At 34.4% G+C, this 15,019-nt stretch overlaps 1 protein-coding gene across 2 annotated transcripts in view; it reads left to right on the forward strand.

Moving 5' to 3' along the window:
• Positions 1 to 15,019, forward strand: part of GRID2 (glutamate receptor, ionotropic, delta 2) — a 1,517,061-nt gene that overhangs the window by 1,096,331 nt on the left and 405,711 nt on the right. The gene's annotated exons all lie outside the window — the stretch shown is intronic.

Consider the following 15,019-nt stretch of genomic DNA (forward strand, 5'->3'; position numbering starts at 1 on the left):
ATGAATAAAATTCATCTCTTGGAATGGCCTCCTTGGAAATTATTCTTTGGAAGGTGAGGCCCCAGACTGTGCTGGGGTTACCTCTAGAATCTGGGGGACATTGGCACTCATAGACTGCTCCCTACAGAGGAACTGGGGCATCCATCATTCTACTGGACCTCTGCTTAGCATATTCTGGGTATATATCAGCATGGGTGCAGAAGACCACCTACACGTAGAGGGAAAACAATCAAATAAAATATAAAAAGATGCTTGGTTTTATAAAGCAGTAAATGTAGTCTTCTATTCCTAGTATATGTTTGCAAAAACATTGTTTCAAAAATCAAATCTACATAGAAAGCTGCACAGAATGGACAATAATGGGCATTCATCAGACCCAGGCAGAGCCTGCCTTCTTGGTTGGCTATTTATTTATTAGCTTGGATATTCTTCTCCCTTGCTGCTGAAATGCCTCTAAAAGCAAATTCCATTCACACCTTCGCTTGATAGATGCAGTCAGAATGGCAGGAGAGAAAGAACTATCAGAGTTCAAGGAGAATACTAATGCTTCTTTATATATACAGGCACATTTTCACATCATGTGAATATTGTATGAAGATGTCACAAATTATATGTTCATATGTACATATATTATCATTTTCACATGAAACTGAAATCCATCTTATCTCACACAGGACAAATGAAAGTCTAATGCGTAGTTTGCCATCTACTGCTTTACTAGGGGCTTTCTATAAAATGAGCCCTGTAAACCTGTATTTTCAACTGAATAATCTCAAGAGGTAACACAACTGCATAATTGTTTTTCTTTTACCATCCATACTGATACTTGAATGAAATGATTAATAATTTGGCTATATTTTGAATATTTTCTATGTTTCATTTTTCTCTCTCATTCATGGAAATTTTCAGAATATTCTCAAAAAAAGTTACACTAGAACATTTCTCCTTCTAGCCCCATAGAATTTAGCAGAGTTTTGCACATAGTATAAAAACAAAATTTTAAAAGTGGAAGCGTCATACATAGTCTCCTAATTGTATTCCTTCACTTTACACAGGAGAAAATTTAAGCTTATATATAGCATATGACTTTGCTAAAAATCACCCTAATGTAAGGTCACATATTAGAATGAGCATCCAGCTCTCAGTGTTCCAGATCAGGATGATTTCTAGTGTAGTTATTTTTTATTTAAAACAGAAAACGAATAAACTAAAAAATCCTAATGGAAGAACAACAATAAAAATACCTTCTCTATGCCTTAAACTCAGATAAGTAGACAGATGTTATACCTTAATTGTGATAAAATAGATAAACGTAAGAAAATAATATGTGGTGGCATGGGGGTATAAAATGTTTTATGTTTCTTTAAAAATATGTGTGAAGGATTGATATTCATAATATGATATATGGTAACTTACAGAAGACCAGGTGTCAGCGGCATGTGATACACACATTTTACATCTTGTACAGAGGAAGAACCATTTTGTTTAAAGAAAACCCAGAGGATTTTAGAAAATTACCTAAACACTGCTGAGCTGTCAGCAAAAATTTAAGGCCTTCAGGAAAAGTCTGTCATTTATCTGTAAAACACCCATTTACCACTGCCTGCAGCATAAAGGACAAACTTCTTAGCATTATCTATGCAACCTTCCTTAATCTTTCCCAACATGCCCAGTTGCTTCTCTCCCCAGTCACATCAACAGAACCTAAATTTTAGCAGTCCTCAAGAACTTCTAGTTCCTAGAAGCTACCATTGCACATGGCATTCTTTCTGTTGGCGATATCCTTCCAATACATTGTCATAGATTGTTACAGAAGATATTGCAGAGAATATGAAGAATTGGAACATCATCAAGTGCAAAATCAGTAAACACTATTCAGGAGATAAGATGCAGATTGTGATCCAAGCTTCATAATTGTTTTGTAGGGGAACCAGCAAAAAGCTTGAGAAATAGATAGTATCGGGCAGGGAGCGATTTAAAAAAAAAAAAAAAAATTTAAATCACTCCCTGCCTGTTTGAGTATCTTCTAGGTAACACATACATACTAGCTGCAGTCACAGAGCATATAATTTAATTTTTGTAATAACCCTAAGATATAGGGGCTAATAAGTCTTTTTTGAAGACCAGGAAGCTAACTGTAAAGCATCCTAATTACTATTCAGCAGAACCAGAAACCAAATCCCAGTCATTGTTGAAATAATTGTAACCTTAAAAATTATTTAATGTTTATCACTGTATTAGTCTGTTCTCATGCTACTAATAAAGACATACCTGAGTCTGGGTTATTTACAAAAGAAAGAGTTTTAATGGACTCACAGTTCTACATGGCTGGGGAGGACTCACAGTCATGGCAGAAGGAAAAGGAGAAGCAAAGGCACATCTTACACGGAGGCAGGCAAGACAGTGTGTGCAGGGGAACTCCCATTTATAAAACCATCAGATCTTATGAGACTTATTCACTACCACAAGAACAGTATGGGATAAACTGCCCTCATGATTCAGTGCTCCACCTGCCCCTGCCCTTGACATGTGGGGATTATTACAATTAAAGGTGAGATTTGGGTGGGAACACAGCCAAACCATATCAATCACCTTTTTAAAACATAGCTCATGCATTCATGTTAATACATACAAGAACTTCAAACCTTCTTTTCACAGCAAATAGTTATTTAGTTGGTAGAGAGTTTTGTAGAAAATTTGGCTCTCCATGCAAACAGGGCCTCACAGAGTGATAGCACACAGACAGTTGACAGAAAATCCCAGCGTCTGATCCACAGCTTGGCAGATTTTGATTGAAATTGATAATAAAACAAAATGTATTAGCCTTTGAGACTGATCAAGGCTATTGACATTCACAAGTGTCTGATATACACAATTCAGAATTGTTCATGTACAGTTAGAAATACAACTATCAAGCAGATCAGAAATTTTATGGGCATTATTCTCACATGTTCTCTTTGTAGGCAAATCTACAAATTACAGTCATAAATTTGTTTCATGACAATGGAGTTAAGTCAGTGATAATAGGAAGGGCAACTACAATGCTCTGTGCATTGTGCTAAGCTGCATATTGCTACACTCTATATTTGCATTATTTTATTTAGTTTTTACAGATATGTGAATATCTATTTTATAGATAAAGAATGGGAGACTCGGAGAGTTTAAGTAATTTGCCTACGTTTACATAGCCGATAAGGATGAGAGCCAGATTTTAAATCTAAATTTATTTGACTTCAGAGAAATAGATCTTAATCATGATCCAGTGCTGCCTACCAAACATGATATAAGCTCCTTGAAGTCAGGGAAAATCATAACAACATTAACAGCTCCCAATGGAGGAGTATCTCTCATATGCTTGACACTTTCAACCATCCTCTATGCCTCACTCTAACTCTCACATCAATCCTGTTACATAGATACTCTTATCATCGTTTTACAGAAAATAAGACAAAAGCTCAAATATGAAATCTGAGCCCATATTGCTGATAAGTAGCAAGATCGGAGAGCACTTAATTCCCAACTTTGAAGCTTGCAGTCATTCTCTTGCTGTATGCTATGATTCCAAGCCAGGCATTCTTGTCAGAGGGACAGGTTGAGATCATTGAAACATAATCAAAGTTCATTGTTATAAACTTTAAAATAGTATTAACTATTTTATAAGTATATAAGGGATATATAAGTAAGAATGATAAAATAGTATTAACTATTTTAAAGTTTAAAGTTTGAAGAACTCTAAAATAGTATTAACTCTTTTAAAGTATTAACTATTTTAAAGAAACTGTTAAAGAAGGAAAAGTACCAGGAACCCTGGAAAAATTAATCTTGTTGCCCTGCAATCAGAGCCAGCCAGGAAAAGAAGCAGTACACAGAGTCAGAAACAGCTACATGTGAAAAATCACATAGTATTAACTATTTTAAATTTCATAACAATCCAGTCAGTGTGAGTCTATAAGCATTCCCATTTCCTAAATAGGTCAGCTTAGAGAGAAGTTAAATAATCTGCCCACAGTCACACAACTAGCAAGTGGTATCCCTGTAAAATAAAACAGACAGTCTGGCTCCAAAGTCCCACACTCTATTGAATGATCCTAAGAAGAAATGACAACTAGTTTTATGGCCTGATACATTCAGTTTCATTCTAGAAATATTTATCCATGGGCAACAGAATGTCTCCCCAGTATAGGGATAAGAAAAGTGATGCAAAGTAAATGTATTCCTAAACAGCAAGACTATTTTTCTAGTTGTAGTAGTTGTTGTTGTAGAACATGATGGGATACAGTGGAGATGCTTGAACCAAAGCTTGACTAGCTACCCTAATTTCAGTCTTGCCTCCTTAAGACTCGATCTCTATCAGTTTGATGGAATTTGAGTATGCATATAAAAGATGTATTGTGGTTAACAGAAGCAATCAAGAAGGGAAGAAATAAGGCAGAGTTATGAAGAGCTACATGTGCAAGTCCTGAATATATCACAGTGTCTGAGTGAGATTCAAAAAGAAGGAGAACAGAAACAGTTCCCCAAAGGAATGTGCTTTAGAAAGCCAGGTGAGCCTGAAGACATGACTCAGGCATCCTTGTAAAACTGGCTTTGAGGTAACACATAGTAGTGACTGTGGACTTCCACTGTTCATACATAAGAAGATTTGGTGGAAACTAGATGTTTTAATCAATTCTAAACTCAATAGGAGAACTGTCACCAGATCTAACTTCTACCAACAGAGAGGAACCTATTAAAGAAGGAAAAGTACCAGGAACCCTGGAAAAATTAATCATGTTGCCCTGCAGTCAGAGCCAGCCAGGAAAAGAAACAGTACACAGAATCGGAAACAGCGAGATGTGAAAAATCACATTACAGAAAGCTTAGAGAAAGAATGGCTAGGTGGTCAGATAACAATAAAATGAAAATGCCACAAAAGAAAAGAGAAACTGTCAAAATGGACTTCAGATCACACAGTCACAGATGGTGCTGATAAAGAAGAAAACGGGGTATCTAAGATCAGCACAGCTGCCCAAGGAGCTTGCAATAAATGTGAGAACATGGAAAATGATGAGACTAGAGGTATGTAAGTAAGAATGATAAGGGAAGAATAATATAGACACCTAAGAAAATTGACAGTGAGTTTAAAGCAAGAATGAGATTGAGAAAAATTCCAAAGGTATTTTAAAAATCATGCTTAATACAAGAAAGATAATAAACAGAGGAAAGTCTGCTACTTGGAGCTGAGGATGACATATTAACAAATGGCCAAGGGAAAGCGGTAGGCACTATTCTACTCCATTTAGCCTCCTCTTTAGACAGCAAAGAAGATAATGTTCACAGTAGCAAGAAAATGAGCCCCGTGTATGAGTATGCACCTACCAACTATGACATCTAGTATTATTGTGAGGACTTGAAATAGACATTGTTGAATTATTGCTGGTTTATTCATGTTGTTGAATAAATGTACACACAAGCACACACATGCACACATACACACACATATGCCAGACACTGTATTTATATAAACTATAAAAGTAATTTATAGTTATATGATATTTAATATTTAAATCAACTCTACAAAGTTGATGATCTTTCTACCATTATGAAAAACAGAAAATAGATATTAAATATGAGGGTAACTTTTTTTTCCCAAGATCTACTTGTCCAGTAACACTAAGCCTTTTAAATGAGGTTATTTGGCATAATTTGTTTTTGTTGAACTCAAGTTGCAATAAATAATCTTATTTATTTTTCATAATTTCTTATAATTTAACTTGCACTAATTAGTTGAAGAATCTTATGCTATTTAGACATTAAACTGACTATTAAGAAATAATGATTATGTCACAGAAGCTAAGAATGACAGACTTGTTAAGCTACAGAAAGGACTAAATGTAAGATGAAGCAGGAAGGAAGCAAACTTTTTTTTAAGGAAAAGAATCCCATAATTCTGGTAGAAAAGACTGATGTTCCCTGAGGACAAAGATTATACATTACCAATCCCTGCATCACCTTTATCTTATACAGTGACAGTGATTTATAGCTCAAAAGTTGGGACTTTTAAACACTTAATGTGATTTTAAACTATGCTAAAGTAGGTATTGAGGTCAGGTTACTTACTCTCCTGAGGTGGCTTATCCATGTATATATGTGTGTGTGTGTGTGTGTGTGTGTGTGTGTGTAATGTTTATGTATATGTAATCTTTATAGGTATATGTAGTCTTTATGCGTATATATATAATATTTATATATGTGAAGATTTATATATATTTTATAAATATGAAGATATATATATATATATATAAAATGTTCAATAAGGCCTATAAAGTGATGCTAGACATATTGTGTTGAAGACCCAAATGCCTACTAGATATTTTTGCCTGGTTGCCCCCTGAATATATGAAACTGAGCTTATTTTTAAATTTCCTCCACAACTTATTTCTTCCAGTATATGCTGCATTTATCAATCAGGATGGACTACTATTATTATTATTAATTATCATCATCATCATCATCATCAACATGTAAAAACCTCAATGATTTAGTGCAACAGAGGTTTATTTCCTGCTCATGCTTATGAGGATATTCTGGGGAGAGTGGTCTCTTCTCTCATCAACGTTTTTATTCCTGCATCCAGACTGCTTCCATTACTTACTACTGTGAAACAAACCACCCCAGCACTTAGCGGTTTGACATAACAGTGCTATTACGACTTCTCATGGTTCTGTGGGAGGAATGGGCTCAGTGACAGGCGTTTCCACTCCATTTGATGCCTGCTGGGATTGCTGTCCTCTGACACCTTGGTTGAAGTGGACTGTCCAACATGGATCACTTGCGTGATTGGCAGTTAATACTCAATATTGACCGGGGGCTCCAGTGGGATCGTCTGCTGAACAGCCTTCATGGAGTCTGTTTACGTGGCTTGGGTTTTTTTGTTTTGTTTTGTTTTGTTTTGTTTTTGTTTGAGATGGAGTCTTGCTCAGTCACCCAGGCTGGAGTGCAGTGGCGCGATCTGGGCTCATTGCAAGCTCTGCCTCCCGGGTTCATGCCTTTCTTCTGCCTCAGCCTCCAGAGTAGCTGGGACTACAGGCGCCCGCCACCACGCCCGGCTTTTTTTTTTTTTTTATTTTTAGTGGAGATGGGGCTTGGGTTTCTCGCAGCACAGCTGCAGAATTTGTAGAGGTCATATCTCAAAAGCAAGTGTTCCAAGAGGGAGGAAGTGGAAGATGCCAATCCTCTTTAAGACTGCACCTGAAATTGGCACAGCATCATTTCTGCTTCGTCCTCTTAGCTAAGCAATCGATCTTGTGATTCATAAAATGGAAAAACAAACTCCACCTCTTTATCAGGAGACGCAAAAGAATGTGTGGCCACCTTTAGTCCATAGACTGAAAGAACAGCCACTAGAATTTGCTTCTGATTTTATCCCTTAAGAAAGAGAGCTCTGCAGGACCTCATATCAGCAAAAATATGTTTGTCCTGAAAGTGACACATTTTACTTCAACTCACAATTCCTTGGCCAAAATTGGTCCAATACCTACACCCTACCACAGCATGCAACAAAGTGTGATCCTACTACAGATCTTGAGAGAACAGGAAAAGAATGTAGCTCCAGTATGTCTCTTACTCTCAAACTCCGCTGGTGCCCTCATTAATTATTTTTCCAGAACATCGCAAGGACTGACTTGTGTCTTTTCCTCTAGGTGAGCTTCTTTCTAATTTATTTTTCAAACCTGACCCAGAACGAAAGAACACTGTAAAATATAAACATTATTGTTTAAAATTCACATAAAATCAAAAACATATAAAACCTATATAAATTTAAACTTACCTACTTACCATCTACTAACTCACCACATTTGTTGAGCACCTCCTATGGGTAAGGCACTGTGCTACTTCTTGCCATCACAAATTGTACATTTTAAATTTTGTCCCTGTGCCGTTGTTATCAAGCATAGAATACTTAATATGATTCATAAAGTACATAAAAACAAGGGCCCTGGCCTAGTTCTCCAGCTTCATTTTAAGATAAGCAATTTTATTTCTTGCCATTCTTGTTAATTTGACTTAGTTCTTTTATGATTATTTATTTCTCAAAGAATAAATTTTGTTTTCAATTATTCATTCTACTTTAACAACCACTAATTTTTGGTATCTGCTTTTATTGTCATGTGTTTCATTTACAGACAATGCTTTTATGATTTTTTTTCTAAATTACTGAATTGAATGCTTGCTTCATTTATTTTTATTCTAACTCTCCTAATCATAAAGCCATTTATAAAATGAATTTAACAGTTATGAAAACTTTGGCTGCCTCTCATGTTTTTATTTGTTGTAGATTCATTCTAATTATGTACAAAATTACTTATAGTAGCATTTTATTAAAACATAACGTGTAAATGAAAAAAGTTGTACAAGAAAGACAAAAATCACTGAAATTCCATTTCTATAACTTTGATATATATTTTTTCATCAGAATCAGCTATCTTGTTCATATTTTTGAATAATATGAGGTCAAACATTTACATTATTTTGCAATTTTTTTTACTTACGAGCGTTTTTGAAGAGTTTTTATGACAACAAATATGTGTGTGCTTTGTGTGTCTTTTTATTTCTTTTATTTCTTAATAAGGACAAATGACTATTTGTCTCTAAGGTATTAAGGTTGATTTTAATCTTTTCATTAATGAAAATAATTTGGAATATCTATATTTATATTCTCATATGGCCTGTTTTCAAATTTTTTAAATGTTTTTATAGCTAGGATTTAGTGATCCAATGATATTTAAGTATGAAGGTTTTTGATATTAAGTAATCATTTCCCCTCTTGCAGGTTATAACAATTTACTCTCCTGCTAACAAAAATGAAAATGTCTCCTTTTTCACCTATCAAATTACATTATCCTGCTTTTTAATTTTTACCAAATTTATAGGTTGAAAACTATATACATTTCTTTGATTACTAATGCCACTGATTATTTTGGCTTAGCTAATTATTTGTTTGGTTATTTATGCATATTTTTGTTATTAATTCAAGAGGATTCCACGAATTAAATATTCTGTCATATATGTTGAAAATATTTATTCCCAATTTTTTCATTTTTCTTTAAATTATTCCTATTTTGTAGGAAAGTTTTGAATGTTTTATGTTATCAATCTATTAATCTTCTTTTTTATAGTTTCTGCTCTGGCTGTCATATTTAGAAAGGTCTTTCTTTTGGTTTCCAAGTTTGTCTAAATATTATATTTCATTGTTGTGTAGCGATATAGTTTATATTAAAATGTTTTTCTTTAAATATGTAAAGGATCTTGATTATGTTTGAAGTAGGTGTGAAATAGGAAACCAGCTTTATTTTGTCTGTCACAACTTGGTTGTTCAAAAGTCACTAATTGAGCAATCCGTTGTTTCCCACCTTTTTAAATAAAAATTTCATTTTGTGTTTATGCTATATATTTTGTTTTATTGACCTATTTTGATGCAAATCATACAAAGTTTTTACTATAGAAACTTTATGATATATTCTAATTAATTTGGTAAGGTAAATCCAATATAATTTTCTTTTACAAAATACTCTATTATTATTCTTTTTTATTTTAAAGGAGCTTTATAATTAATGATGTTTACAAACAAAGGCTTTAAGATAGTTTAATTGGACTTATACAATTTGTAGATCAATTTTGGAGAAAAAATGGCATCTTCAAATTTTTTCTTCTTTTAATTTAGAAAGAGGACACTAATCTGGGTGTTCCAGATAGGCAATTATATCCTCAGTAAGAAATTATGACTTTGGTTCCTATATTAAATATGTTTTGTTTTTTATCAAGCTTTATTTATTAGCTATTACTTTAAAAATATTAATTAACAGTAGCAAAATTGACTATTTTTTCTTGTTCCTGATTTTAATGAGAATTACTTCAGCATAAAATGATCACTCATTTTAAATTGGTACATTTTAATAAATTAAGAAATTGTACTTCTGCTTTTAAGTACTAATTATTGAATAAATTGTATATCCCAAAGAGAATATAGCATGTTGGTAAGCATCCATGGAACATTGACCTTTATATTAGTAAATGAAATTACTCTAAATATTCTGAAATTCTGAGCATGTTACAAAATAGATAAATGGGGAGAATTCGCATTATCTGACCATAATGAGGTAACTCTAGAAACTAATAATGGATTTCCGAAAAGAGACAAAAAATTGCTGATAAAACATTTAAATAAAGGTCTTGAAATTTTAAGAAAAGATTGGATTACATTGTACCAAATTCTACTTCAGCATCTACCCAGATTTTTCTTCTTTGATTTAGTAATGAATCATATCTGGAACAAATAAGACTTAGTTTTCAAAAGTAATACTGAATTCAGTCTGCTACTACTATTAATACAGTTATTTTACATAAGGGAGGTTAATTTTCTGTTTTGTGCTATTTTTGTCAGGTTTTGAAGTCTGTTTATATTGGCTGTATTTAAAAATGGGAAGAAAGTTAACTGTTGCCATGATAATGCTGTGTAAGAGACCATCAGTCAATTAACAGCTTAAGAAACACTGTTTATTATTTCTCATGAGTCTATGGTTCACGGGTTGTTCTGCTGATCCGGATCAGGTTTGACTCACTTCAGCTGGGCTTGCTCGTCATCTGTGGTCAACCGGCAGGTCACCTAAGATGTCTGATCTGGAATACCTTCAGCTGAGATAATTCATCCCTCTTTCAAATTTGTCTCTGACATCCTTCCTTCCAACAGTCTAGATCAGGCACACATTCTCACATGTCGTCAGGGGCCCAATAAAGTTAAACTGTGCATGTGCCTTTTGAAGCTTGTTTGCGTTGTTTGCTATTGTTTCATTTGAAAGTAATTTTTGTGGGTACATAGTAGGTGTATGAGATATTTTGATACAGGCATGCAATGTGAAATCAGCACATTATGGATAATGGAGTATCCTTTCCCTCAAACATTTATCATTTGAACTACAAACAATCCAATCACATTCTTTGTTATTTTAAAATGTGCAATGAAATTATTATTGATTATATTCACCCTGTTGTGTTATCAGATAGTAGGTCTTTTTCATTTTTTTTTTTTTTGTACCCATTAACCATACCCACCTCTAGCCACCCACTACCCTTCCCAGCCTCTGGTAGCCATTCTTCTACTCTCTATGACTATAAGTTCAAATGTTTTGATTTTTAGATCCCACAAATAAGTGAGAACAGGTGATGTTTGTCTTTCTGTGCCTGGCTCATTTCATCCAACATAATGATCTCTGGGCTTGGCTATGTTATGCTTAGCAAATGAAACAGTAGCTCCAACAACATGGATAGCACTGCTGTTTCATTTGCTAAGCAAGTAACATAGCCAAGCCCAGAGTCGGTATGTGAAAGCAGTAGGCATTACAAAAGAGCATAGATACAGATGGACTAAAAAACTTGGGGTCAATAATACAATCAAGCCACCATTGGAAGCATTACCTCTTTTACATTCTCTGCAATCTTCTAAATAATATAGGAATTATCTTTCCATATTAGCTTTGAAAGTCTTCTTAAAGTCTTGACATGTAAATCTTCTTTAAAAATAGCTTTTAAAATTCATTAACAGAATTTCATTCCTAGACATTTCTTAATGAGAAAACTTCTTTATAGCTGTGATAATATTTTATTTCTACAGTTGGTTATTTTCTACTCTTAACTGGTCTTGTAAGAAACATGTTCATTTTACCAATGTTTTAAAAAATTCGTTCTTGGATTTCTTTAGATTAGTGTTATCTTCCTTTTTTTCTAATGTATTCATTTCTTCCTTTTGCCTTTTGCTTTTATGTATTACATTCTCTATCTTGCAAAATAATGCATTCTAATCTTTCTGGCTTCTTGAATGGAATACTTAGTTCATTTATATTAATTTTGTAATGCTCAATAATGATATTTTTTAATTACTTGAATATTCATCTGAGATCAATTTTGCTTTACCCCATAGGTCTGATATGTAGTGTCAATGTTTCTATTTTCTAAATATGTGAGATATCCTTTTTAAATTAATTCTTTCTTTGGTGAAAATCTTTTTTTCAGTATTTTATTGGCAGTTTTTAAAATATATATCTGTTATTTTTAGTATTGCATTGTGGTCAGGTAATGTGAACTTTCTTATTTATTTTGTAACATGCTCAGAATTTCAAAATATTTGCATGTGTTTTGTTGCTAATATAAGGTCAATGTTTCATCAATACTTGAGAACATGCTATATTCTCTTTGGGATATGCAATTTGTTTTATAATTTGTAATTCAATTATATTAATTATGATATTTTCATATACTTAATTTTTACCTGTTATCAATTACAGATGATTAGTGCCAGTTTAAATTATTTTTACTCCACATGTATTTTTGTCTATATTTTTTCTATGCTTCCCTTTATCTATATTTCTTTGTTTTTCCTTGTATTTCTAAGATTTTCACATTGTATATTTGTGCTGCTTTTCTTAGTGTACAAAGTTTTATCAAATGTACTTTTTTAACATTTTCTGTATTGAATAATTTTTCTCCAAATTATATGTAATATAACCATTGCTCTACTGGCTTCTTTTTTTTTTCCATTACAATAGGTAACACTTATTGACCTCTATAGTGGGACATGCATAATTGCTAAATTTTTTACATGCAATAATTCGTTTAGCCCTCACAAGAACCTTATGAGGTATGATTATCATCCAATTTACTGAGGGTTAAAATTGAATGAGGCAGAGGGAATTTATGTAAGATGTTCAAAGTCATAAAACGAGTAAGTAACTGAGCTAAAATTTGAACCCAAGCTCTCTGTCTTCAAACTGAGGTTTTGGCAACTATAGTCTATTGCTTCTTTATAAATATACTGCTTGGTATTGTAAGAAGTAAGTAATCTATTTTTCTCTCTTGTAAAGTTTGCTCAGTCTTTTCAGAGCTGTATGAAATCTACAAATGAGCCCATCAAAGGCTCTTTTTAAATGTTACTGTGATTATTATTATTGTTATTGTTATTTGTAGGATTTCCTTTGGATTCTATTACAGCCTATCTTTCTGTTGAAATTTCCTATCTGGTCATGCATGTTGTGCATCTTTTTAGTAGAGCCTTCACTGTATTAATCATGATTCTTTAAAATATCCTGTCTTTTGATTCCAACATATGGATTATATCTGCATCTAGTTCAGTGATTAATTTATATCCTAATAGTGGGTGTTATTTTTTTGCATTTGTATGTGTCTTATAACTTTTGAATGAAAGTGAGACACTATGTAAGGACAGCAGCAACTGAGGTAAATAGTATGATGTGTGGAAACGGGCATGCCTCTCCTGCTGCTAGTTTTTTGTTGTTGTTGTTGTTGTTTTTTAATTATATTTTATTTTAAGTTCTAGGAAACATGTGCAGGACCTGCAGGTTTGTTATATAGGTAAACATGTGCCATGCAGGTTTGCTGCACTTATCAACCCATCACCTAGGTATTAGGCCCCACATGCATTAGCTATTTATCTTGATGCTCTCCTTCCCCCTGCCCCTCCACAGGCCCCAGTGTGTGTTTCTATTGGGGATGGGGTGTTAAATCAATCCAGTCAAGAGTCAATCTTGATTTACACCATTCTTGCTTGTTACACTCAGAGCACCACAGGCTTCAAATCTTCTAATGAAATCTTATGCTTAGGTTAGGTGTTGAGTCACTAAAGAGAATTTGTAACTTTTCTCGATATTAGATTTTCCTGTGAGCCTGTGCCTCAGTGAGTGTATTTTATATACTGTTTCTTCTCTCTCAGTGGTAGAAAGCCATTATTTGTTATTCACACCACTTACTAGTCTGCTTGTGGGTATGTGGGGAGTTGTGGGAGCGGTGGGGTGCGGAGGTGGATGGTTCTTAGGCTCAGGCAGGCGGTGTGTCCCTGGATTGGGGATCTGGCTTTCTTGGTGATCCTACCCATCCTCCTCATGGCAGTCAAACTTTGTCTTAAATATTTGGCAGGTCTCATGCTTGGGGGAGATTTTACCCTTTTTGGAATGGTTGGTGTTTTTCTTTTACCTTTTCCCCAGTTTCATTGAGTTTTTACCTGTTTCCTGAGATAATAGTTTGCTTCTCCTTCCATAGTTTCTTAAAGCTTTTGTTCAATAACCTATGTAGGGAAGAAAAATCTGGGTGAGGTTTTACCCCTTTCTCACAACAGAAACTACTCCTCTTCTCAGGCCTGCACCACTGAGAGAAGTTTTCTCTGGTCTTTCACCCTGCCTCCAGTCTTTGTTGTAAACACATGGTGAGGTCTGTGAAAGATAGCCTGCAAGTTGGGTGGAAATTGCCTTTGTGCCTGTGACTCCCAGCAGTTCTCTACTCCTATGAGTGTACTCTTACACCATATAGTGTCATTCAAGTTCTATATTCATGCAAGCTCCTACTTGATTAGGCAATTAATTTAAAAAATTAAAATTTCCTTACCTGCAGTGGGGCACAGTGGCTCACGCCTGTGATCCCAGCACTTGGACAGGCTGAGGCAGGTTGATTGCTTGAGGCCAGGAGTTCGGGACCAGTCTGGCCAACATGGTGAAACCCTATCTCTATTAAAAATAGAAACATTAGCCAGACATGGTGGTGCATGTCTGTAATATTAGCTACTCAGGAGGCTGAGGCAGAAGAATCACTTGATGGGAGATGAAGGTTGCAGTGAGCTGAAATTGTACCACTGCACTCCAGCCTGGATGACAGAGTGAGACCCTGTCTGAAAAATAAATAAATAAATAAATAAATAATTACCTGCTTTCATCAGGATCTCATTCTCCTTTCATGCACTACTCCAGCTGTGTCAGTACACATGTCCCTTTTTATCCTTGAAGGATCCTGTCTTTCCTTACATTTCAGGCTATGAGGTCAACCTGCAATCCCAGCCCTCTGATGTGATTAAGAGGAGTGATGATTTTGTCCATTACCCAGCTTCTTTTTTCTTGTTGAGAAGGAATTAATGCTCTTTCCAGACTTCTACATCCTAAGCAGAGACTGGAAATCTAATGTATAAAAATCAGACTACCTC

This window comes from Colobus angolensis, unplaced genomic scaffold (assembly GCF_000951035.1).
Source record: "Colobus angolensis palliatus isolate OR3802 unplaced genomic scaffold, Cang.pa_1.0 Scaffold123, whole genome shotgun sequence".
Classification (NCBI taxonomy): domain Eukaryota; kingdom Metazoa; phylum Chordata; class Mammalia; order Primates; family Cercopithecidae; genus Colobus; species Colobus angolensis.